Below are 26,443 nucleotides of genomic sequence, written 5' to 3'. Positions count from 1 at the left end.
ATCCTGTCGGAACAGGATCCGGCACCTCTCAGATTTGACTTTTTTGTTCCGGCACCTAATTTGTCCGGATCCGGTACCTCTCGTGGCATGATTTATTATTTTTTCCACTGTTTGCACTGTAAACATTCTAATAAAAGCGATCAGAGTTAAAGTTGCCTCTGCCTCCTTGTTATTTCTCCCGCCCCCCAGTAAAAGCGCATCCTATCCTGCCACACCGATTCCAGACCCACTCTCGTATTTGTACATAGAGGTTATGGGGCGGGCCGGCGAGGTAATTAACTGATCTTGAAACAGTGGTGGTGAGCTAGCGAGAGGTCCCTACGTAATCACGTCACGTAGCCTAGGCTAGTCATCGCTACTGAATTTGAAACGTGTTGTGGGAAAGGAAAGCCAAATAAAAAATTAGGTGATGGTGATGCCTTAGCTAGCAGCGCTGTCTGCGCTGCTAATCCCGCCAGTTCAGCATCACCACCGGCACGTCCTCCACTAGCTAGTTAGCCTACTAGTGAGTCAGACTCGGCGGGAGAGGGGGACGGGGTCGGGCAGTTCGATTATTTATAGTGACTCGATTCATTTGATTCAGTTCAGTTTGGTGAATCGATTCATTTCGTTCATTTGATTCACTGATTCAATGACACAAAACCAATCAATACAGACCAGATTAAGATTGTTTACGTAGGTTTATTTGAACCGGAAAGAACGAGTCGTTCACGAACTGCACGTCACAAAAGCTAGGGAGAATCTATATTTGGTTGTCTGGGTTCATAAACATTAAATTATAGTTTGACAAAAAAATAATAATATATATTTAGAATACTGGAGATAACAACAGTTTGAACCATTAGCATTGTTTAGCCATCAGTATCAATCTAATTTAATTTAATCTTTAAAAAAAATAGTCAATTGCATTTCTTATGTGTTTTTTTTCTATACATTTGGAGTCACCCATTGTTTTTTACAACAAAAAAGAGGCTCGAACGAGTGGTATTTGAGAACTAATCCGTGGTATTTATTCAGCACATAGCAAAATGCTGTTTGCCCAATTCCTCTTCTATCCAGTAAACCTTTGGGATTAGTCATGTGATCAATCACACCTTGAAGCACACCCATAACCGCAACATGTACATTTTATAAAAACAAAGTTTAAACTTGTATATATTTAGTATTTTTTAGTGTTTAACACAGTAAAATAACATTTAGAAAATGTATATTTAATGTGCGTGTAAAATATAATAGACTTTTAAGAAGGTCATCCATTAGAATGTATGGCAAGCCAAATTATCATTTAGAGATATCTCTAATTCATTTATAGATATCTCTAAATATTTGAAGATATCGCTAAATCATTTCCAGATATCTCTAAATATTTGAAGATATCTTCAAATATTTAGAGATATCTCTAAATCATTTTAAGATATCTAAAATGCATTTTTAGATATCTAGAACATAGGAACATAAGAAGAACATAAGAAAGTTTACAAACGAGAGGAGGCCATTCAGCCCATCTTGCTCGTTTGGTTGTTAGTAGCTTATTGATCCCAGAATCTCATCAAGCAGCTTCTTGAAGGATCCCAGGGTGTCAGCTTCAACAACATTACTGGGGAGTTGGTTCCAGACCCTCACAATTCTCTGTGTAAAAAAGTGCCTCCTATTTTCTGTTCTGAATGCCCCTTTATCTAATCTCCATTTATGACCCCTGGTCCTTTTTTCAAGTCAAAGAAGTCCCCCGGGTTGACATTGTCTATACCTTTTAGGATTTTGAATGTTTGAATCAGATCGCCGCGTAGTCTTCTTTGTTCAAGACTGAATAGATTCAATTCTTTTAGCCTGCCTGCATACGACATGCCTTTTAAACCTGGGATAATTCTGGTCGCTCTTCTTTGCACTCTTTCTAGAGCAGCAATATCCTTTTTGTAACGAGGTGACCAGAACTGAACACAATATTCTAGGTGAGGTCTTACTAATGCATTGTAGAGTTTTAACATTACTTCCCTTGATTTAAATTCAACACTTCTCACAATATATCCAAGCATCTTGTTAGCCTTTTTTATAGCTTCCCCACATTGTCTAGATGAAGACATTTCTGAGTCAACATAAACCATAAACTCCTAGGTCTTTTTCATAGTTCCCTTCTTCAATTTCACTATCTCCCATATGATATTTATATTTATAATGCACATTTTTATTGCCCGCATGCAATACTTTACACTTTTCTCTATTAAATTTCATTTGCCATGTGTCTGCCCAATTTTGAATGCTGTCTACATCATTTTGAATGACCTTTGCTGCTTCAACAGTGTCTGCCACTCCTCTTATTTTTGTGTCGTCTGCAAATTTAACAAATTTAATCTTTAAATCATTTGAAGATATCTTTAAATGGAGCTTTAAATGAGATATCTAAAATGCATTTTTAGATATCTTTAAATCATTTTAAGATATCTCTAAATGTTTTTGAGATATCTTTAAATACTTTTCAGATATCTTTAAATCATTTAGAGATATTTCTAAATAATGTCCCATTCATTAAAGATATCTGCAAATCATTTGAAGATATCTTCAAATAGCTTCCTGTTCGTTTAGAGATATCTCTAAATCATTTGAAGATATCTTCAAATGAACAGGAAGCCATTTCAAGATATCTCAAAATGACTTCCTGTGAAAATGCTCTATGTTTTCAATGGACTTCCTGTCCATTTAAAGATATCTTCAAATGAACAGGAAGTTATTTAGAGATATCTCTAAATGTTTTAGAGATATCTCTAAATGAACAGGATGTTATTTGAAGATATCTTCAAATGATTTAGAGATATCTTTAAATGAAAAGGACGTTATTTGAAGATATCTTCAAATGATTTAGAGATATCTTTAAATAATATGTGGATTTGGCTAGCATGGTGCGCCAAACTGTCATTTAGAGATATCTCTAAACCATTTCAAGATATCTCGAAATAACTTCCTGTTTAAAAGTAAACCAGGAGAAATATTTTATTAACTCGGTTAAGGAGTACGGTGGGGGCAAAGGCGCTATGGCTCATCCTGAAGCTATACTAACAACTCTTGGAGCAATTAAAAATACACTCAGCACACTTGAAAGACATTTTCAAGACGGTTCTATTGAAATTGATAACAGTTATAGACTGTTTCAAAATGCAAAAACAAACTTTGATAGAATCAGTATGGAAATTCCAGAAAACGTTAGAGTGGAAATATCAAACTGTTTTCATGAATTAATGCCGGTGTTCGAAAACGAAGGAATTTCTGACACCCAGTCAAGCATAAATACCGGTGGTGATTTCGTGGTTCAGCGGAGGAGAGAAGGTAAGTTAATGTCTCTATTCTCTGGGAACTACAGTCATTTTAATACACACGTGGATTGGTTATTGTCGCATTTAATTTTTTTTTTTTTTTAATACAGGTCAGTTTGGTTTGCCAAGGATTTCTGTTTCGAGACACCAGCTCCAGATTTTCGTTTCTCGAGGATACGCAGGAAAGAGGATTGCTGAACATTTAGGATGCTCGGTGCCATACATTTATAAGCGCTTAAAAGCAGAGGGTCTGTCACCAAGAGACAAATACAGCAACATCACAGACAGCGAACTCGATACTGAAGTAAAGTCACTTCATTCCCAGTATCCAAATGCAGGGGGCGAGGTTAGTTATTGTATTTACAGCTTTGAAATTGGTGTTTATTCTTTAATGGTTGAGGGTCTGTGCCCGCTTTCACTACGAACGTTTACATTAAAAAAAAATTAAAAAAAAAGATTTGAAAATGTGGATTTGTATCTGATTTGTTCAAAATATAATTATAATTTGGAACGGATACCTGCGCATACAAACAATGCTAATATTATAATGTCCTGGATATGTATTACAGCAGTTTATTCCAATAATATAATAGTAATATTTTTGAGTCATAGCAACTGTGTCATAAAAGTAAGCATAATAAAACAAATTGATGTTTGCTTTCCTCTATAGATGATGAATGGATTTCTTAGAGCTAAGGGAGAGAATATGCATGTCTCTGAACAGCATCGATCCAGTAAGCAGTGCTGGACAATGGGCCCAGGTCATTAACAGATCTTACCACGTCCCATCACCAAACAGCATGTGGCATATGGACTGTCATATGAAGCTGATAAGGTGAGTCTACTTTGTGTGTGTGTTAAATATATATGCGTGCACAGGGGTAGGGGTCAGGGTTCGTAGGTGACGCAATCAAAGACATAAGCCCGATATCAATTTGACATCAACTCGAGTTCTCGAGTATTTAATATACATGCATTAATTTTGAGTACATGTTTGTCCCAATTTGGCACAATGGCTTGTATGCATTTTTTTAAAGTCTGAAGCAAAACTATCCAATTTTCTCAAATTAAACTGCCATATTTGTTCCTGGAAGGAAAGTAATAGATTTGTATTTGTTTGTAATAGATTAGGCTCTCATGATGAATCTTACCCTCATTCTTCAGGTGATCGTACTGAAAGGTCAGAATCTTCATAATTAACTGTGTCAGGGCTCCCGAGTGGCGCATCCAGTAAAGGCGCTCCTCGCAGGATGTGCTCTATAGCCTGGAGATCGCTGGTTCGAATCCAGGCTATGTCACAGCTGACCGTGACCGAGAGTTCCTAGGGGGCGGCGCACAATTGGCTGAGCGCTGCCCGTGTAGGGAGGGCTTAGGTCGGCAGGGGAATCCACGGCTCACCGCGCATCAGCGACCCCTGTGGCCGATAGGGCGCCTGTGGCTCTGCAGCGGAGCCGCCAGATCTGTGTTGTCCTCCGGCACTATAGGTCTGGTAGCATTGCTGTGGATCTGCAGTGCGAAAAATGACGGCTTGGAAGGAGCACGTTTCAGAGGACGCGTGTTTCAGCCTCCGTTTCCTGAGTCGGCGGGGGGGTTGCGAGCGGTGAGCCGGGGATACAGATAATAATTGGGCATGCTAAATTGGGGTGAAAACCGGGGTAAAAATAATTGGCGACGACTAAATTTATAAAAAAAAAAAAAAAAAAAAAAAAAAACTGTGTCATTGTTTTGAGAAGAGGTCATATAATTAAATTGTGACAAAGTCAGGATCGTAATCTTCACTTGTACCGACTGGAGGGCAGATTCTTCATGAAATCCTTCATGAAATCCATAGATTGTCATTCCAAAGGGCAAATAAGTAACTGAAATCAGGTGTAACAAAATGTGGCTACTGCACACAGTTTTATATGTAAACAATGTGATTATTTTTTAGTTATAACCCTTTAAAAATTAACACAAACGATATTGCTGTTCTGTCAGCATTGTAATAGGTGCCAGATATCCATTTTCCTGGATATTCTTGAAAATGAAACAGAACCTATATGTGCCAGTCCTGGTAGATAGGTGAATACTGCCTAATTAAAATAAACTTGAGAACTCTGCATTTCACCCCATATAGAGGCACAATATAATCTGAATATTTAACCTTTATTGGTGTTAAAATGCTCTGACTGCTATTGGTGAAAAAATATGTATTGTTCACAATACGCCTATCTTATTACTGTAAAAATAACTTTTTAAAAATGTTTACCTTTGATTGTAGGTGGGGATTTGTTATCCATGGTGCCATAGATGGTTTTTCTCGCCTTGTTCCATATTTGCATTGTGCCACAGACAATAGCTCAAGCACAGTTCTACAGGCTTTCTCCAAAGCAGTGGCAGAATATGGGTTACCGTCTCGCATGAGGTCAGACCATGGTGGAGAAAACATACAGGTAGCCTTGCTTATGAACATCTTGAGAGGGCTCCAGCGTGGCAGCCACATAACTGGAGTATCTGTTTATAACCAGAGAATAGAAAGACTTTGGAAAGATGTGTTCCTACAAGTTGTAGAGCCCTTGTACAAGGAATTCTATGATTTAGAAGATCTTAGTATATTAGAGACAGATAATGATGTTCACAAAGCATGCTTGCAGTTGGTGTACCTTCCAGAAATTAATAAAAGATTACAATTATTCAGACAAGGATGGAATAAACATAAAATCCGAACAGAAAGGAACAGAACACCTGAACAAATTTGGTCAGATGGATTGGCTGCAACACTTGCAAGCTCTGCTGAATCAGGGGCAAACATTTTGGATGGTAAACAATTTGAAGAACATTTGATATTACATTTCCAAAGAGCTGGAGTCCAAACAACAGATATTTTTAGTATGACAGAAACTGAAGAGCATTCGAATCCACTTAATTTAACTACTCAGCAGCTTAATACCCTTAAAGAGGAAATCCAACTTGAAGGAGACTTTAGAGATAAATATGCACGTTGCATTCACAAAACACTAGAGTTTATGTTTTCTAACGATACCTCCAGTGCACCCCCAAATTATTAAATTAAATTATTAAATTGAAACAAATAATAAAACCATCCTATTTGTTTTAATATGATCATTCTGGAACTTAAGTTTTCAAGACACAGCACAGCAAAATTCAGGAAGCTTGTTTTCCATGATTGCCTAGGTGCGGTCGGAGCAAATGAAGTTGTTTTATGATTTGGTCATGAATTACACCTAGCATAAGGGTGTCTAGAAACTGCAAGTGGACATAGACCTGTGTGGTTTTGTAAGCTGGAGGGTACACTAGCTGTGGGAAATTACGGCTTAAAGTCTTTATAACTACCAAGCAACATCCAAAGACTGCAAAGTCACCATCTTGCACTTTACTTTTACCTACATATCTTAACAATTCCACTTAATCACTATTGTTCTAGAAAAAAAGTAATACTTTTGAGGAACTGATCCTGCATTTATTTATTTATTGTACACAAAGAGATGATTGGTGGTCATAGTTACCTGTGGTAAAAACTTTCATATAATTTGTCCAGTCCAATATGAAAGCAGGACACATTGTATTTATAACATCAAACTGTATTTAAATGCTTCTGTTCTGATTGTAATATTTTACCATTAAAGATATGACTGAGGACTATAACAATGTTATCATTCAAAAACATGTTTATTTATTTGTGTTTTTTTTAACATGAACACCCTTAATGTCTGTTTGAAAGTTAAGACAGCATTATTTTCATAAATATGAAATGTTTACAACATCATTTTGGTACAAAAGTTAAACAGCAAGTATGTGAATTTGGCAATTAACTTCTTATCCAAAGTCAGGAAAAAAATAAAACTCACACATTTTCTTTCTTCAACTTGGGTAAAAAGGTTACATACAATGTTGAATCCCCAAAGAGGTCATTTTATACAAACAATTTGACCTCATATTTTCAAAATAAACTTTTTTGTAAGAAAGAAAGAAAATGCCTTACACAACAAAGGACATTTGCTCAAACAATTTGATACCATTAGTATGATAAACCATGAGAGGCAAGGTTCCATTCCATTGTTCCAAATTCCATTGAAAATGTATGGTTTTAATTGGTACATCATAAGCTCAGACAGTAAAATGCAACAAAACAGTGTTACTTCAATTAAATGGCTGAACAGCCCTGTAACTTTAAAGTAGGTGATAAGACAATGCAATCAAACATTTGGAAGGCAGATTTGTCATATTTTCCACCATCACTTGGTGAGTTAAGTTTTACACCTTAAATTTAACGTGATTATTTCTTAGACTCAGATGAGAGGAACATCACCCGTTTAGTAGTAAGTCTGTTTAGATTTTTTCTTTATTGAACAAGCATATTTATATGTAACAGCAAGTTGAATTGATTTGAAAAATGTGTGTATTGTAATTGTGTAATTGCATGACAAGTTACACGTGTTTGACAACTGTTTTGTATATATATATATATATATATATATATACACATACACATACATAATACATATATAGATATATATATATATAGATATATATATATCTATAGATATAGATATATATATATATATATATATATATATATATATATATATATATATATATATATATATATATACACACACACACACGACTGCGGTGAAACCAGAGTAAGGGTGGTTATGTAAAAAGTTGGTTAAATGAATCCTGATTTAAATATCATTATACACGGTTGTAACAATTACTATATTCACATAATTATTGTTTTGAGATTGGGCTTTTATTAGGGAGCTCCCCTAAATCACTTGTCTAGAAAGATACACGGTATTAATGCTTGTGACAGGGTAGACGTCTGTCATGTGGATGCATGCATCTGCTGCTGAGTGACAGGCAGGAGATCAAGACGGAGTTGATATGCCCCGCAGGCGAACAGGTTTTATTTGCACATCAACACACTGAACAGCTCACGTGACACTACCAGCAATGGTAGCGCACGGAGCACATACCACGAAAGTGTAGAAAAACTTTGGTAGGATCTACAATCTCTGAACTAATCTTCTCTGTTCAATAACAAACTAATGTTACTGAAGAGCTTGATCATAGCGGATAAACGACAGATTACTGTGTGTAATATATATATATATATATATATATATATATATATATATATATATATATATATATATATGCTCAATAAAAAGCCTATGTCATAAAAGTAATTGGAATGGATTAAAAGGGAATTGGAACAGAAAACTATAAATTTTATCTCAAATGATTGCTGACCCTCCTTTTTTAATAGGCTTTACGCTGTGGTGTTCCTGGGAAGTCATGTTATCAAGGCTTTACAGATCATTATGAAAGAAGCAGGCTTAAGTAGTTGGGCATTTACAAGTAAAATATTTTTTTTTTATATAAAAACATCCCTTGTCAAATGATTCTTCACGTCACTTGACTTCAGATATAGCTGCTGTGATTCTAACCACTACCTTAAATCATTGTCATAAATGCATTCTCTGAATTTAGAATGGATTTCATTTCTCGTTTGAAGTCCTGTAATGAAGCACAGCTTACTGGTATCTCTAGTGTATTGCTACAAGTGTGTGCAATAGGTCTCCTCAGGCTACCACAAAGTCTATTAAATACTATTGTAATGCCATCATTTGGCAGTAATGGGGATCCTGTAACAAAATGCAGAATTTTGGACATTTCATCCTGATCCACTGACTTGATGAAGTCACGTAAATAGTAATAAGCAACTTCTTCTTCAGGTTACAGGTCATTTTCAGAAGTTGTTATACACTGCAACACACGTTCTGCAGTAGGCATCTCTTGCCAGTACAGCTACGAAATTAAGTCTGTATCTAACTGTGAACAAAATGCTCTCATATGAGACTCTGGAATAGCCTGCCTCATAAAGCAATTCAAGAACATTGGTTTTATTACCAGTTCATTTTGTGCTACAAGAACCAGTTGCTCTCTAAAATCTTTAGCTGAAGGAACTGTGTGCATGCCATTCACAGAATAAAAGGTCAGCAAGTCAGATTTTTCAGAAATGCTTAGTTTTTCAAAACTATTCAAAGCCTTTTGCAGCAAGGCTCGTTCAGGTACTGTTACATGGAGCATAAAGTCATCCAACAGCGTTCTACTATCAATCATAGAGGTATTAAACACAACAGATAGCAGTGTTGATCTACAAAATCTGGGTGGCACGCAATGATTAAGCTGACATATGTGACAAAACTTTACCAACAACAGAAAAAATGTCCTGCGCTTTGGCATATTGATTTACTGGTATACATGGGACAAGAGCATCCTCACCTTTAAACCACTGAATGAAAGCACTGTTCCAAAAAGAAGAAAAGAGATATTTTGTTAACCCACCAAAGTCATCTCCTTCTTCCCCAATGAAGTTAACATGTAAACGTTTATTGATGATACTTTGATTACTGTAAATTCTTTGTACATCTTCTAGAACAGTGTGTCTTTTAACTTCAACTGTAACTTCTTCTTCCAATAACACATCCAGTTCAGAGAAAGCTGTGTAAGGTAGAAACACAAATGTTACATTACAGTAAGTTGTCTCTAAGTTATACCTTTCATTCCTCAACTTTCATATTTTGCAGAAATATGCTGAATGTTATTAAAATATCCACTATCATGGCATCTCAATTGTGAGAGACACCGTGTTTCTTGAAGAGATCACTATAGTGAACATGAAATACACACCCAAGAGCCTCTTACGATGTATGGATTATCACCCAGTGCAGTCTCTACCGAGGGTTTCGTTCTTTCATTTTTTTTTTAATTACGTGCAGTTTCAAAAAGTTTAATACGGTAATATAACATATTTTTTAGTCAAAAAAAGGTCAGTTTGGCAGTGTTCCTAAACTGCAATTTTAGAGTTGCCGAATAATGAGTTCTAACTGAGTTAAAAAAATAAAAAAAATACATACCTCTTTCAAGCTCCTACTCCTTTTCTCCCAGAACAGACTGGTGGAGCTGAACCTTATGGGAGAGAAATATTAGAGAAAATATCTAATATGTAACATTGCAGAAAATACTGAAATTAAAACCACTGATTAAAATACCTTAACCATTCTTTTCATTCAATCTATTTCTTTGAATTCAATATACTGTATGTATTAGCATGGAAGACAATCCAGCAATAATGGAGAGGTTTAAAGTTCTGGCAACACAATTATTAACCTGGGAAACAACAAAAGCTTATACCATAACAGTAACAACATAAAAAACTTCAAATGTAATATACTTGAGCAAAGCCATTTCAAAATGAATGATCTTATGAGTGCGCTGAAAATTATTACATAGTTTAAACAAAGACTAAGCTAAATATAATATTTTGCATGAAAACATTAATCAATAACTTATGAACACCGAATTATAAAATACATTTTTCAAAAACTAAAACCACTCAGGCCGTAACAAACATTTTGTTTCTTGCCTTCCAAGCAATAGCAGAAAGGTTTGTAACTTTTCCGTAGATTTTCAAAACATTAAAACAGCACTTTTTAATTAAAAACATGTTGGCACCACAAACCTTTACTGGCAGGACAGGAAGATGCTCTGCAATGACATTGGTAACATGACCTGTGATTGGCCACCTTAGGTTGAAGTCCTATTGCTCCGCTGAAACTACAGATGCAGAGGAGTTGCTGTTAATGTGCTATTAGTCTGTCCTCCATTTTCAAACTATAGATGCAAGAGAGCTGTTGTGGATCTGTTTTTAGGTAAGTAAAATTATTGCTATCACACTCGTCATTCAGTATTTTACTGAAATATTATTTTCCAAACAGAATAATCTTGAAAGACTTTGAAATGCATTTTTTATTAAGCTTTCTTTTTGAAATTGCAGACAAACTAATGTAGTTAGATGTGTAGTTTTAAGAATACATCCTTTGAACTTCAAGTAAAAATACTACTACTGTAATAATAATAATAATAATAATAATAATAATAATAATAATAATAATAATAATATTTGCATTAAGCATTCCAAAATGTAGATAAAATGATTCCTTTTAAACAAAGACCACCACATCTAGCTACAACACATTAGCTGTCTGCAATTTTTTTTTTTAAATAGGCTTAATAAAAAAAATATATATGCTTTTCAGTCTTTAAAGAATTTCATGCTTGGAAAAGAATATTTTAGTAAAATACTGAATGAAGCGTATGATAGCAATTATTTTCCTTACCTAAAAAACAGTACATCCACAGCAGCTCTCTTGTATCTGTAGTTTCAACTTAGGTTGATCAATCAGAGGTCAGGTTACAAGTCATTGGAGTGCTTCTTCCTGTTCTCCCAGGGAGGAGTCCAGCCAGGAAAGGGTCTTTGTATCTTCGTTCCAGCAGTACACTTACTGTTGGTGTGTCAGCATTTACATATGAGAAAGGTAGTGGTGGAGAGGCGTTGATGGATGAGTCGTCCATTCTGACAATTGAAACTAGTTAGAAAAATATATATAAAAGAGTATAATTAGAATAAAAGATTGAGTGCTTGAAGTATGCCAAATTTTATATATATATATATATATATATATATATATATATATATATATATATATATATATATATATATATATATATATATATATAAAATCAATTACAGGATTTTGCAGCTACATAAAAAACAGCTTGCCTACAGTATTGCAATTTTCTAAGAATTCTGGAGGATGACATCATGATGACTGCAGAGTACAATGTTCAATCCAAGAAGTTCTAAGGTGTTATTAAAAATGACTTCACTTTATTGTTTGCACTGGTTCCATAGTCATCGCATAGTGAATCTATTCATCAATAGTAAGTGAATAACCTGATACCTGTGATCGGCCAGCTGCAATCAGTTCATTTTCGAAGCTATCAGCCTGAAATATTTGCTCAATGTCCAGAATCTCAGTCTATATAAACAGAAATGCATTCTTTGTGTAAAAATAGTATTTGAACTACCTCTCCTTAAAATGAAAATGTCTATAGGTATCTGTTTGCCCCTAAGAGAAATGTTTTTTGGCAGCTCATTTCAGATGGAACATCCACCACCAAAGTAACTGGTTTTGCAATTGGGCTGCCTTAACATATTTTAATTATCAGCATAAATATTGCACACACAAGGTTTCTGTGTTACATATAATAGGTGTCATAAAACCACTGCAAATAAAGACCTGGTGAACATATAAAAATCAGATCATGTTTTGGGGCAATACATCACTGCTGATCTGGTTTAAAACAATAACTGCATTTAAAGCCCACCAAACTGACCAGACAAGGGCTTTGCAAACACTAATATATTACATAAATAAGCACAATAGACCAATTAAGCAATATAAGCAATATAGTTATCCTACCTCAGCTGCCCTTTGTGGGATGTTTTCTGATGTTTCATTTTCTAGAAGATCAGCCATTGCATTGGTAGCATGTTGTTGCATAACCTAAAAAATTGAATCATTACTTTTTCCGGTAAATGAACACAAATCAGAAACACATTGTGTAACAAGACTCCTTTAATGTGTATGGACTCCTAAGTGAAGGAACTTTTTGTTCCTTCACTTAGGAGTCCATACACATTAAAGGAGTCTTGTTACACAATGTGTACCTCATTTTCTCTTTGGTGGTAGTCTTCTACAATGGGATTTTCTTAAGTCCTTGTACCAATATTTCCATTTGACAATTTTTGTATATGCACCTGGAAAAAATAGCAATGAACACTACTAAATATTCACCAATTTAAGTACATGACAACCTTTTGGCAGAGCTAAAAGCCAATTCTGCTCAATGAATGTAAAGTTAACATAAGAGTGTACTGATCATTAATGTCATACTGCACCCACAAGATGAACTGAGCAGTTGTATGATACAATAGCCTGTGGTTTCATAGTACAAATATAAATAAGATAATTATTTATGAAGCTATCCTGTCATTTGTTCTTCTGTAGAGGTCATATCTACCTGCTCCTGAACTTGCAATTGGGTCACTGATGCATTGCTTCCTGCTGTTACTTGACGGCTTTCATTTAACATCCTTCCTTCTGTTCTCTGAATAATACAAACAAAATCCATAGCTAATGAGGAAAACTCATGCAATTTCCTATTTGTACTCTTGTATGTTTGTATTGATTGACATAGATTTGTTTTAAACCTTAGGATAAATGTTGTGTGTGTCTGTGGTGCAAATATAGGGTTGGCAGGGAGGGGGTTAAAATCCATAATACATGTGAGAATGTGGCTGGAGCCTTAATTGAATGATTAATGGTTAATTAGGCTCCAGCCACATGTTATATAAGGAAGTGAGATCGTTTGTTTGGGGAAATGTGTTTAGGTGTGTTTGACGTGGTATTGTGTGGCACTTGGCCAGGGATGGGAATGCCAAGTCTGACTTCAGAATAGCTTTGTTTAACCTTTTATTTTGGCACTTGTGCTTGTTTATTTTCTTACTGACACTTCTTTGTGTTAATAAATGTGTGCACCGGTGCTTTAAACTGCAGCTTCCTGGGCTCTGAGTCTCCTTATTGATGCTATCCTGCTACAGTGAGCAATAAGAACTCTTACTTGAGAGGTTTAATGGGGATTTACAGCAGGTTACAATTCACATTTAGTGAGACATAAAACAAACACATAACTGAACACACATCATGAGATAAAGAACAAAGTTAAATACAATTTGCAAGTGTGTTTCTTAAATAATGCAATAATACATTATTTTAAAAAGCATGTGTTTTAATGCCCTGATTTAAACTTTGTGTTTATGTCAACCAGCCAAGAAGTGACATATATTAGACTTAAGAAAATATATTGCAATTAAAACTAGTTCTATCAAAGTATAACTATTTACTAACAGACCACTGTAATAGACTGATCAAATACACTGGCATTTAGTTTTATTTACATTTGCAAAATTGGTAGGAATCACATATGTAGTGAATTTAAACTAGGCGAATCTCTGTATGATGAATTGCACTGCAGTATAAATCTTTACAGCTTCTTAGGAAAACATCCTCAGTTTTTGTAAAGTAGTTTAATTGATAAATATAATCTCAATCAATCCTGAAATTCTAGGTGATGCAGAAACTTTTGGCTATAGCTGTACATTTACATTAAGCAGAGATTTCGGATATGTATGTATGTAGGCATATTTGTCTATATATATGAACACTATTTAAGCTTCTATTATTGTATTTTGATTTAATCTAAAAAAAAACTCGATCCATCTTTACAAAACAATAATTAGGTAGTAAAGATCCATCTGTCATAAGAATAAACTGACCTACCTCAATTGGCAATGGTATATCATGATTAGGAACTATAAAAATCTTTCCTTTTCCTATCTTGGTTTGTAGGTCAGCTGCAGATGTTATGTTTAGCTTACTAAGACGCCGACCCTTCTCTGCCTTTGCAAAGGTAAAGCCAGTTAGATGCAAAGGAACGTCAGGAAAATTATCTTGCACAAAATTCTCTAACTGTCTTAAACTCCAGCTTCGCTGAACAGTAGATTTTTAACCATATCTTTCATTGGTAGCAGGTTGTTCACATTTAGGAACTCCTACAGCAACATAAACAATGGAGAAACAATCAGTGGTTTGATTAAAATATATAAATTTTATTGTGTAACATAACATTTGCAAATAAAATGCATGGTTTTAATCTGTACGCTTTTTCTTTTTTTTTTTTTTTTAAATAGTACAAAATAAAATGCACATTAAACACTGGAAGGGTTATCATTAGGAGAATATGTAACCTACCTAATCCATTTCTTGTCAGTCTTGATAGTTCAGACGGTGGTGGTACAAATTCTTCATTGTTCTTTTGCAGTAAGAAAAAATGAGTCTTCCATAAATGTCCCCTTTGCCGTCCTTTTTTTCTGCCTCTCTTTCCTACATTAGTTTCCAATTTCCAAGAAAGAAAGAAAGAAAGAAAGAATGAAAGAAACAGCTAAAAGTACAGAAGGCATAAAAATCAGGGATAAGAATTCTAACTTCAGATAGTCAACATTGAATATTATTCTAGAAGTAATGGAGAGCAGAAAAAAGGTTCACACAAAATCAAAGTTGATACGAAATAAAAGAAAATTACCTTATTAACATTAAAAATACTTTTAAATAACTAACACAAATTACTTAGCACCATTCTAAATATGAGGACATCTGTGTTGCTTTATAGTAACAAGGTAGCAGTAGAAAAGGAATAAAAGCAGTGTCATTAGATATTCTATCCCTTTTTTCTGTCAAATATTAAATGATGTATGACACTGTAAAAAAGAAAATGAAAACGTACTTAAATGATCATTAACATTAGATTAATAATAAAAAAAGGCTATTATGGCCTACATTTAGAAAAATAACTGGCTGGCGTAAAGCAGGTTGGTAATATAACATATTTTCTTTATGTTTTATGTTACCTGTCCTTTGTGATGAGTCCACAGATCTACTTCTAAACAAGGCCCTTGTTTCACTGACAAAAGAGGCTGCATCAAAATCATCTATATCGTCAGTTGTATGAGACCTCAATTCAGATTCCGCTTGGCGAACTGATGACAGGGCGCGGGTTAAAACCCCGTGTACCTGCTCTCTTTCACCTGTCATGAGGCAGACCTCTGTAATCAAATAATGCTGTGAATATTTACAAAGGGTTATATAAAGTTACATAATAAACACCCACAAAAGAACGTAGTGCTCTGCATAACCACACACATTACTGTATCATTCACAGTACAGATATTTTAATTATATACCTGTTAATGATTAGTAGCCTATAAGTGAAATGTTGATAGTTTGAAAACAGTCACAGTATCGGAAAAGAAGCACGGAGCCGGGGAGGGACATGAAAAGAAAATATGTCTTGCGGCGTTGCGCACGACCTGTTGCCCGAATATCAAAAGTGTCTTCCCACTGTGCGAAACTAACTGCCTGTTTTAACCTGTTTTTGTTTCCATAAGAAAATCTAAAACTTTTTTGATGTTTTCCGACAACTGGACACGAGTGCAATTTACATAAAGGTCGCATAATTACTATGCATTGTGTAAATGTGAAACCTATATGTTGTCCTATATGTTGTTAATGACCCCTCACCCCCAACAACAGTCGGAAAAGCTTCCAGATCGCAACGAAGTACATATTGGAAGTGGTGCGCGACCAGTCTGAATTAACATGTCATATCTGCAACGCAATTATGTTCTAATATTCTCCATAGTTCGCAGTCACATAAATAGCGACTCAATGTCAAGCTGCCACAACGTACACACATAATAATATTGTAGCGAGCACAGGGATTAACGGAGACACGCACACAATAGCTCTTTTAGGTAATGCAGTTTATTAAGCAGCTAACAGCAAGTCAGCGCCCTCCTCGAACACACACACACACAGCCCTTCCCCACCCCAGAGCACTACTCTGCCTCTCAGGGTGACATTCACATATTTAACAAACAACACAGGAAGGGTAATAACAATTACAGGGAAATGCATGGAACAGTACTGGAACTTTTACAGTAACAACAAATAAACACAACAACAATAATTCCGTTTCTCCCCTACCATAGTTCGTACTCCCAGCATCCTCTGATGCACATTAACCAAATGTAGGGGACTGGCTCCGGGCACAGCGCCCTATTCGCCGACAGGTGGCAACGGCGAGTCAGTCCAGCCGTGCCCGTTACAATATATTGAACCCAACGATAATTGTACCTGTTTTGTATGAAGTTTGCACGCTTAACTTCTAATCAAGTATACAGATGGTCTCACGTTATATTTTCATTAGGCTTTTTTTTCTTTTACACAAAAACCTTAACTAATTCTTTGTTCTAAAATCATTTATCTCGTTGAACGTTTTTGTACTTTACACATAAGCACATCCCCACGCGCCTACGTTATACTGTACACGATTATTATTTCTGTCATAAATCATAAATAAACATAAATAGCGGTACTATTCATGTACTTACCTTTTTTCCAGTACAAAAAAGTAAGAGGCTTAAATAAAAAAAAAAAAAAATACAATCTTCACTTCGTTGTTAGAATTATAACAGTGATGCCTCCAAATGCAAATGGCGTACGTTTATTAACAAAAACAAACGTAAGGTACACACTTCCTGTTTATTTCGAGATATCTGTAAATCATTTAGAGATATCTCTAAATAACTTCCTGTTCATTTAGAGATATCTCTAAATCATTTGAAGATATCTTCAAATAACTTCCTGTTCATTTGGAGAAATAGACCGGAAGTCCATTCAAAACATAGAGCATTTTCACAGGAAGTTATTTCGAGATATCTTGAAATGGCTTCCTGTTCATTTGAAGATATCTTCAAATGATTTAGAGAGATCTTTAAATAATATGTGGATTTGGCTAGCATGGCGCGCCAAACTGTCATTTAGAGATATCTTAAAATGAGGGTTTTAAAGATATCTGTAAATCATTTGAAGATATCTTCAAATAACATCCTGTTCATTTAAAGATATCTGCAAATCATTTGACGATATCTTCAAATAGCTTCCTGTTCATTTCGAGATATCTCTAAATCATTTCAAGATATCTATAAATAACTTCCTGTTCATTTAGAGATATCTCTAAATCATTTGAAGATATCTTCAAATGAACAGGAAGTTATTTCACAATCTCTCGAAATGACTTCCTGTGAAAATGCTCTATGTTTTGAATGGACTTCCTGTCCATTTAAAGATATCTTCAAATGAACAGGAAGATATTTAGAGATATCTTTAAATGAACAGGAAGTTATTTGAAGATATCTTCAAACGATTTCAAGATATCTTTAAATGAACAGGAAGTTATTTCAAGATATCTTTAAATGATTTAGAGATATCTTTAAAACACTAATTTTAAGATATCTCTAAATGACAGTTTGGAGTGCCATGCTAGCACAATCCATATGGTTTCCATAGTATTTAAAGATATCTGTAAATCAATTTGAGATATCTTTATTTCATTTTTAGATATCTCAAATTGATTTACAGATATCTTTAAATTAATTTTAGATATCTTAAAAACTGCACAATTAAAGATATCTGGAATTCAATTTGAGATATCTTGAAATGTTTTACAGATATCTCTAAATGATAATTTGGCTTGCCATATAGAATGTGCAATATCCTCCTAAAAGGTTGTTGTATCGTAGCTGATACTATGTTTCACCTTGTGGACTAAGGTGAATCGCCATCATTATTCAATTATAAAATATTTAACCGTAGTTGTAAATTGTCATGTATAAAATACATTCATTCCTCAAGGTCAAATATGTAATCACAAGTTATATAATTAAGCCTTGGGTACAATAGCGTTACAATACCAGTAGATGTTTGTATTTATTTATTTTGGAAATGAGGTGTATAGCTCTATGTCACAAAGATGGCCGGAGTGGGTGGTGTCAGACCAGAGCCAGGAAATAAACAACGGAGACTTGGGGTTTTGGTAAAGCTGAGCGCGTGATCGCGCTCAGCATTTAATAATTAACAGAACAGAAAATAAAAGGTTGGAACACAAAAACACAGGGCACGGCACTGGTAGCCAAAATAAAGAGACAAACAAAACGGACAGACACTAACAAACAGGGACGAACAAACACGGTGAGAAACACTACTTATTATTCTTGTTATTATTATTTTTACCTCCTCTCTCTCTCCCGTTCTTTCGCCCTGAACACCCAACCCTGACTGAATGAAACGTGTCTCTATATATACTGTTGTGCTGGGATTCAATTACTAATTAATTATTCACTTGAATCCCAGCACGTGAATTAATTCTGTGCAACCCCGTGCTCACATATTACATTTAACCAGCACGTGAAGTGATTTGTGCTCTCCTCGTGCCTAAATACAAATCTACACTTTTTAAATCACACGTGAAACACAGACCCGTTTATATCCCGTGTACCAATGACTATACACCGACATTAACACACGCATGCAACATACAACATATAACACACAAATGCACACAGGGGCAGGGCACATTGCCACACTCTATTATTATTATTATTATTTATTATTAATATTTAGTAATTTGGCTGACTTTACTCAAGATGACTTAGAAGTATTAATCATAATTTGTGCAAAATAGTTAACTATAGATATGATTAATTTTGTATGTGTATAAAAAATAACAAACACACATAGGCTACAACTAGTAGTGATTCATTTTATTATTTATTTGTTTGACAGACTTACACAAGGTTACGTACATAGTAAACTAAGAAGAACTGTAAGAAAAATAAAAAATAAAATTATGGTGCACAAACTTGTAATCTGAGTTTCTGACAGCGTGAAGCAGCACTCTAGAAAGTACACTCCGTCTGGATCATATAGCTATGGTCTCGAGGATGTAACTGACGCCATTTTGGCTCACACAGAGTTCTTATCATGCACTAAGTAAGCGGGAATTTGGATCCAACATGGCACATACGGTCTTCAGTTTCATAACACTCAACGAGCTGAGAGACAACCCAGTTTCCTTGTTACAACGAACAAATCAGCTAGACTTGAGAGGTAAGGAATCATTTCATGACTTTTGATAGGCTGGTAACTCGACTCCTGTGCGCCACGCAGCTTGTTCATAGGGTGAATCAAAAGAACAGATTCAATAGGGACTCTGATCTGATTCCCATCGTTCACCTTGGTGAGTCATTCAAAAAGAACGAACGTTCGCAAACTACGCATCACTAGGAGGAAAGTGCATCCACTGACGAAGTGCCCGGAGCAGGTGCAGTTTGGACGGAGGCTCAGTTCAAGTAAAAGCAAACGTATAACCCCTGGTTTGTCATGCAAAATTCAAAGCTGAGCTGTACAACATGCAAAAAGGTAGGGAGCTTTGGTCCGGAAAAGACTGGTGGGATGAAACTAGCAAAAGAGTGGGTGGAATGTACAGTAACGTCCTCTGCCTCCGACGTAAAAAAAACAACAACAAAGAGCCCTCAGAAAAAAGGTTTTTGAACATGCCTGAACTAAGGCCCATTTAGTGGCAGCAAGCATTGTAGCCAAGGCTAAAGATGACACCTTAACACAGGTTATAGTTACATTGTCTGGCTACATTGTGTTTGTCACTTTTTTTCTCATGCGTTCCGGTACCTCAGAGCCCCCCGGAACACCCCCCCTCACGCGCTCACTATGTGTTCCGGGACCTCCCGATTTACAAATTAAGCACTGGGCGAGGCCCTACTGGAGTCCTCAATAACCCTCTGCCTCTTGAGGTCTCTGACAATGCTTTCCACCTCCCCTTGTTTAGCTATTTGGATCCTCCTAGGGGCCTGTTTGATTGGTGCTGCATTGCCAGTATTTATTTTATGTTTTACCAATGCAGTCCTACCAAAGTCATCCTCATCTTTGCAAAAAATATTGTGGTGCTGAATCAGAAAAGTTTTAAGTTGTCTCTGTTGTTCCTCGTTTAGCTCAGCTCTGCTGCTATCCCACAAACCTGTTAAGTAGTCAGGCAGTTTTCTGAGAACTAAACCACTTTTTAGTCTACGGCAATTCTTAAAATCACCGCTGGGTGGCTGCTGGCTGAATGAGCAGCACTCTCGGCTTATACAGTTGTTGCTGCTTTCCATTCAGCTAACACTTGACCCTTTTTAATCACTTTGTCGGTGTAGGTGATATTTAACAGCCTTATGGGCACCGTTTTCGACTTTAGATCTACTACAGATCTTGCGACTAAGATGTCAGGGTAGTCTTTGTTTTTAGGATCATTTTCGATTACGCCCCATTGCGAGATACAAGCTCTTTCGCAGTCTAACTCAGCCGCTACGAGTATCTCAGAGCCTGCAGGAACAGTAAGTCTACACCCATCTAGTACAACACGCCCACAAAAGGTGGGTTCTGATTCGGCCTGCGTGTGGCTTAATGCAAGCTCTGTGCCATTCAGTGACAGTACATTTCTTTGCATATCTAAATTCCCACGGTGTGCCTGTAATAGATCCAAACCCATTAACAACTCGTCGGTAATATCAGCTATCCAGACCCTGTGATGAAAGGAGTATTGTCCAATCAGAAATTTTAGCTCGCCAGTCCTAGTTGCTGACGTCACATCTCCGGTTACAGTCTTAATGCTGCAAGTCTCCGGAGCACTACAATCTGATACTTTTGATGATATCTTCTCAAATAGTTTGGGACTCATGACAGTCAAATTTGCTCCAGTATCTATTATAGCATCGACATGCAACCCTTCTATGACACAGCGGATGACCAAACCACACGCAGTCCCCAGTTTCCCAACATTAAACACAGTTTCAGAGGCATCCTTTACATTATTTCCCAGGTTCAGCCCTGCAACCTGGGAACTTAACAGTTTCCCTGATCAATTGCAGGCATTGCTTTGTCTCCCGCTTCACCCTCCTTATTGCTATCTCTTTTTAATTTTTGACAAAATATTTTATGTGTCCTCTCTTATGGCAATAGTTAAGCCATCAAATTTAGCCATTTTAGAGGTGCCCAAATCAATTATAGCCTTCCCCATGGCATCAAATCTTTCAACCAAATTTGCTAACACCTCCCCTATGGCCAGATAAGAACATAAGAACATAAGAAAGTTTACAAACGAGAGGAGGCCATTCAGCCCATCTTGCTCGTTTGATTGTTAGTATCTTATTGATCCCAGAATCTCATCAAGCAGCTTCTTGAAGGATCCCAGGGTGTCAGCTTCAACAACATTAATGGGGAGTTGGTTCCAGACCCTCACAATTCTCTGTGTAAAAAAGTGCCTCCTATTTTCTGTTCTGAATGCCCCTTTATCTAATCTCCATTTGTGAACCCTGGTCCTTGTTTCTTTTTTCAGGTCAAAGAAGTCCCCTGGGTCGACATTGTCTTACCTTTTAGGATTTTGAATGTTTGAATCAGATCGCCGCGTAGTCTTCTTTGTTCAAGACTGAATAGATTCAATTCTTTTAGCCTGTCTGCATACAACATGCCTTTTAAACCCAGGATAATTCTGGTTGCTCTTCTTTGCACTCTTTCTAGAGCAGCAATATCCTTTTTGTAACGTGTTGACCAGAACTGAACACAATAACAGTACAGTCATTACAATATTTTAACACTGTTGCAGTTTCACAAATGTTCAATTTGTATCACAAAAATCAGCCTGCTTCCAGTAGCAGTGACAGTCTTGGGTCATTTTCTGCTCCGTGAGTCTGTCAAAGTCACCCCAGGTGTGGGTGACAGTCTGTAAAAGCCTGATACCTGCAAAAACTTAAATCTTGTTAGCTGGGCTCCCATCTCTACATTCTCATTCCCATCATCAGTGGGAAGACTTCAAATAAATTAAGCTGTTTCTGTCTAAGAGCCATACAGCTCTGCTGCATACACCTTTCACTTAAAAAAAGGTGCTCGCACTGTACAAGGGAAGACGAGTTTTAGGGTCACTCGTGACATTATGAAAAACGGAAATGCAGTATCTCAATAGAACTTAAATAACAACAATGTGTTTACAATTGTAGCATTATAATATAGATCACAACATAACATTTTTTTTCCCCCAATGGCAGCATTACATAAGTATAAATAACATACTATATATAATACTTGTGCAGGCATATCACATTTTAGAAATAATTTTTTGTGCGATAGATTGAAGCAGACACACTTCAAACCCTCATCAATGCTAACGCCTTTATCTAGCACATATACATCAGAAAACTTGTGTTGCAAATTTTGTCACGCCATATACTGTATCTTCCCCAGTTTCAGGCATGGGTGTATAGCGCTGTTGTTATGCATTATTATCTGTGAAGTGTAGGTACAACAAATAAATAGGTTTTTTTGACCAGTACCAATCCTGACAAGGCTTCCTTACAACCTGTAACCAACACCAACAAATAAAGAAATCTCTTTATTCTCTGTACCTACACAGGCATCAATTTTTCACTCTCAGCTGTGTGTATACAGATGACCTGGTCAGTCAAGCACATTTCTTAGGGACTGCTGCCATCTTCAGTGAGGTCTTACTAATGCATTGTAAAGTTTTAACATTACTTCCCTTGATTTAAATTCAACACTTCTCACAATATATCCGAGCCTTTTTTATAGCTTCCCCACATTGTCTAGATGAAGACATTTCTGAGTCAACATAAACTCCTAGGTCTTTTTCATAGTTCCCTTCTTCAATTTCAGTATCTCCCATATGATATTTATAATGCACATTTTTATTGCCTGGATGCAATACTTTACACTTTTCTCTATTAAATTTCATTTGCCATGTGTCTGCCCAATTCTGAATGCTGTCTAGATCATTTTGAATGACCTTTGCTGCTGAAACAGTGTTTGCCACTCCTCCTATTTTTGTGTCGTCTGCAAATTTAACGAGTTTGCTTACTATACCAGAATCTAAATCATTAATGTAGATTTGGAATAGCAGAGGACGTAATACTGATCCCTGTGGTACACCACTGGTTACCTCGCTCCATTTTGTGGTTTCTCCTCTAATCAGTACTTTCTGTTTTCTACATGTTAACCACTTCCTAATCCATGTGCATGCATTTCCTTGAATCCCTACTGCGTTCAGTTTGAGAATTAATCTTTTATGCGGGACTTGGTCAAAAGCTTTCTGGAAATCTAAATAAACCATGTTGTATGCTTTGTAATTATCCATTGTCACTATTGCATCCTCAAAAAAGTCAAGCAGGTTAGTTAGACACGATCTCCCTTTCCTAAAACCATGCTAACTGTCTCCCAGGATATTGTTACCATAAAGGTAATTTTCCATTTTAGATCTTATTATAGTTTCCATAAGTTTCCATATAAAGAAGTCAGGCTTATTGGTCTGTAGTTACCTGGTTCGGTTTTGTCTCCCTTTTTGTAGATCAGTATTGTAAGAATTTAACATACATAAGAACATAAGGAAGTTTACAAATGAGAGGCGGCCTTCGGCCCATCTTGCTCGTTTGGTTGTTAGTAGCTTATTGATCCCAGAATCTAATCAAGCAGCTATCTGAACATCTTTGCCAATCAGGTGCATCCCTTCATGGCAGCAGTGTATCCATCTGCTATTGGATTTTTTCAGCGGGATAAAGCCACATGCCACAAGGCTAGGATTGTCCAGGAATGGTTCCACGAACATGACAGTGAATTCAGCTTACTGCAGTGGCCTGCCTAGTCACCAGACCTCAATCCAATTGAGCATCTGTGGGATGAGATGGAACGAGCTATTCGGAGTAGAGATCCACTACCAGCCAACTTGACACAACTGTGGGAAGCATTGGAGTGAACATGGGCCAGCATCCCTGTGGAACGCTTTCGACACCTTGTAGAGTCCATGCCCCGAGGAATTGAGGCTGTTCTGAAGGCAAAAGGGGGTGCAACTCAATATTAGGAAGGTGTTCCTAATGTTTTGTACACTCAGTGTGTATTGGTGCACGGGATATAATGTGGGATATTTAGCACAAGTGTTGTTAAAATATATAGTTGTATTTAGGCACAGGGATTGCACAATCACTTCACGTCCATATAAAATGTGTATTAATATGTGAGCACGGGGAATGCACAAATTAGTTCACGTGCTGGAGTTCAAGTGAATAATGAATTTGTAATTGAATCCCAGCACAGCTGTATAAATAGTTGCACAATTCACTCACTCTGGGTTGTGTATTCATGAGTGGAGAACAGGAGAGAGAGGAGAGAAAATAAGATAAAAATAATAACAAATGCTACTTGTGCGAGAGGACTCGCATGATACTTGTTTACTGTCCACTGTGTTTGTCTGTCTGTTTTGGCCACTGCGCCGTTTTGTTTTGTGTCAGTGTTTTTATTCAAACCTTTTATTTTTTCATTTATTAAACCGCGCAAGCAACGCTTTCTTTCATTTCACTCGCAGTGCTGTGTCACCACTCAAGCCATCCTGTGACATATGGTGTCCTGCGTGGGATAAACCACAGCCTCCGCGAGTCAGACCAGGGAAGGACAGTGTTTTATGTGAAGAAAAAAAGAGGAGTGTTTGCTTTAAAAAAAAAAAAAAGGTCAGTAGGCAGCAGCAGCAACCTCCCCAGCGTCCAGCGCCCAGAGGGGAGCAGCACGAGCGTCCAGCGTCCAGGAGGGGCAGCTGGGACGAATACTTCTGCCTGATGGAGGCCTCGAGTTGGTGCCCGCTCTGCGAAGAGTGGGGCAATTCCATCCTCAGCTGCCCCCTCTTGCCCGTAGAGGAGGAGGGACAACGGAGCCGGGAGAGGCTTGCCTTGGAGGTCGTTTGCTTCTGAACTCCGGGGATTTGCTGGGGTTGGAGGAGCCAGCCTTGGAGCTGTCAGCCTTTCCCCTGACAGCCTCGCTGTTGACAGCATTTCCACTGCCAGTGGTGCAACAGGAGGAGCCAGCATTGGCGCTGTCAGCACGTCTGCTGACCACCACGTCTGCTGACCACCACGCCATTAGCAGCCTTTCCACTACTGGAGTGTGCCACCCTGCTATCAGCCTTTCCATGGCAAGCAGGGACATGGGAGGAAGCAGCTGTTCCGCTGTCAGGACTGCCCCAGCTGAAGGAGTCAGCCTGGGAGCTGTCAGCAGGTCCGCTGACAGCATTGCCCCTGACAGTCCCTGGCAGCCAGGGGTGCTACGGGAGGAAGCAGCTTTTCCATCTCCAGGACTACCCTGGCTGGAGGAGCCAGACTGGGAGCCATTAATGGCTCCGCTGACAGCATTTCCGCTGTCAGCTGGGAAGCTGCCGGTATTGTCACCAGCAACAGAAGCGTGGCAGGAGTATGCCACCCTTCTGTCAACCTTGAAGCCTCCAGTTCTGGCCACCTGGTTCCGACCTGGACTGACAGCTTTGTCCTTATTTGTTCTGTCTCTCATTCTCAATAGCCGCACAGCAGCCAGAGGATGCTGCCTGACCCGGTGAGACGTGAGAGTTCAGAGTGTTTTACGTTGTATGTCTTGTCCAGCTCTTCTCATCTCAAGCTGTCCAGCTTTATGGACAAGCACCCCCGTTCCTCAAATTAAATCCCCCTTATTCTGCATTACTCAAGCCCTTGTAAGCGACCAGTGAACTTTAAAAATGGTAAAACTTTCCATAGAAAGTGAAGAAATTTTCTTAGATGGTGAAGAACTTACACGATGTCCATAACCCAAACACCGCTGTTTAGCACAAAGTTGAATTTGGTTCTGAATTCTGCATAGTTCTCATAGTTTCTTGCTAATTCTAAAGTGCATGAACATGTTTGAGCTACT

At 37.1% G+C, this 26,443-nt stretch overlaps 1 long non-coding RNA gene across 1 annotated transcript; it reads right to left on the bottom strand.

The window, feature by feature from the left end:
- Positions 1-8,487: 8,487 nt before the first annotated feature.
- LOC117408473 (uncharacterized) lies at positions 8,488-16,461 on the bottom strand. The gene is made up of 7 exons (XR_009308203.1): positions 15,688-16,461; positions 15,032-15,163; positions 13,242-13,328; positions 12,641-12,724; positions 11,661-11,743; positions 10,232-10,283; positions 8,488-9,815 (listed from the first exon to the last, which is right to left on the bottom strand). It is a non-coding gene; the product is annotated as an uncharacterized LOC117408473 (long non-coding RNA).
- Positions 16,462-26,443: the final 9,982 nt, after the last annotated feature.

Source organism: Acipenser ruthenus, chromosome 2, assembly GCF_902713425.1.
Source record: "Acipenser ruthenus chromosome 2, fAciRut3.2 maternal haplotype, whole genome shotgun sequence".
Lineage (NCBI taxonomy): Eukaryota > Metazoa > Chordata > Actinopteri > Acipenseriformes > Acipenseridae > Acipenser > Acipenser ruthenus.
The sequence above is the reverse complement of the archived record's forward strand: the minus strand, read 5'-3'. Positions and strand labels throughout refer to the sequence as shown.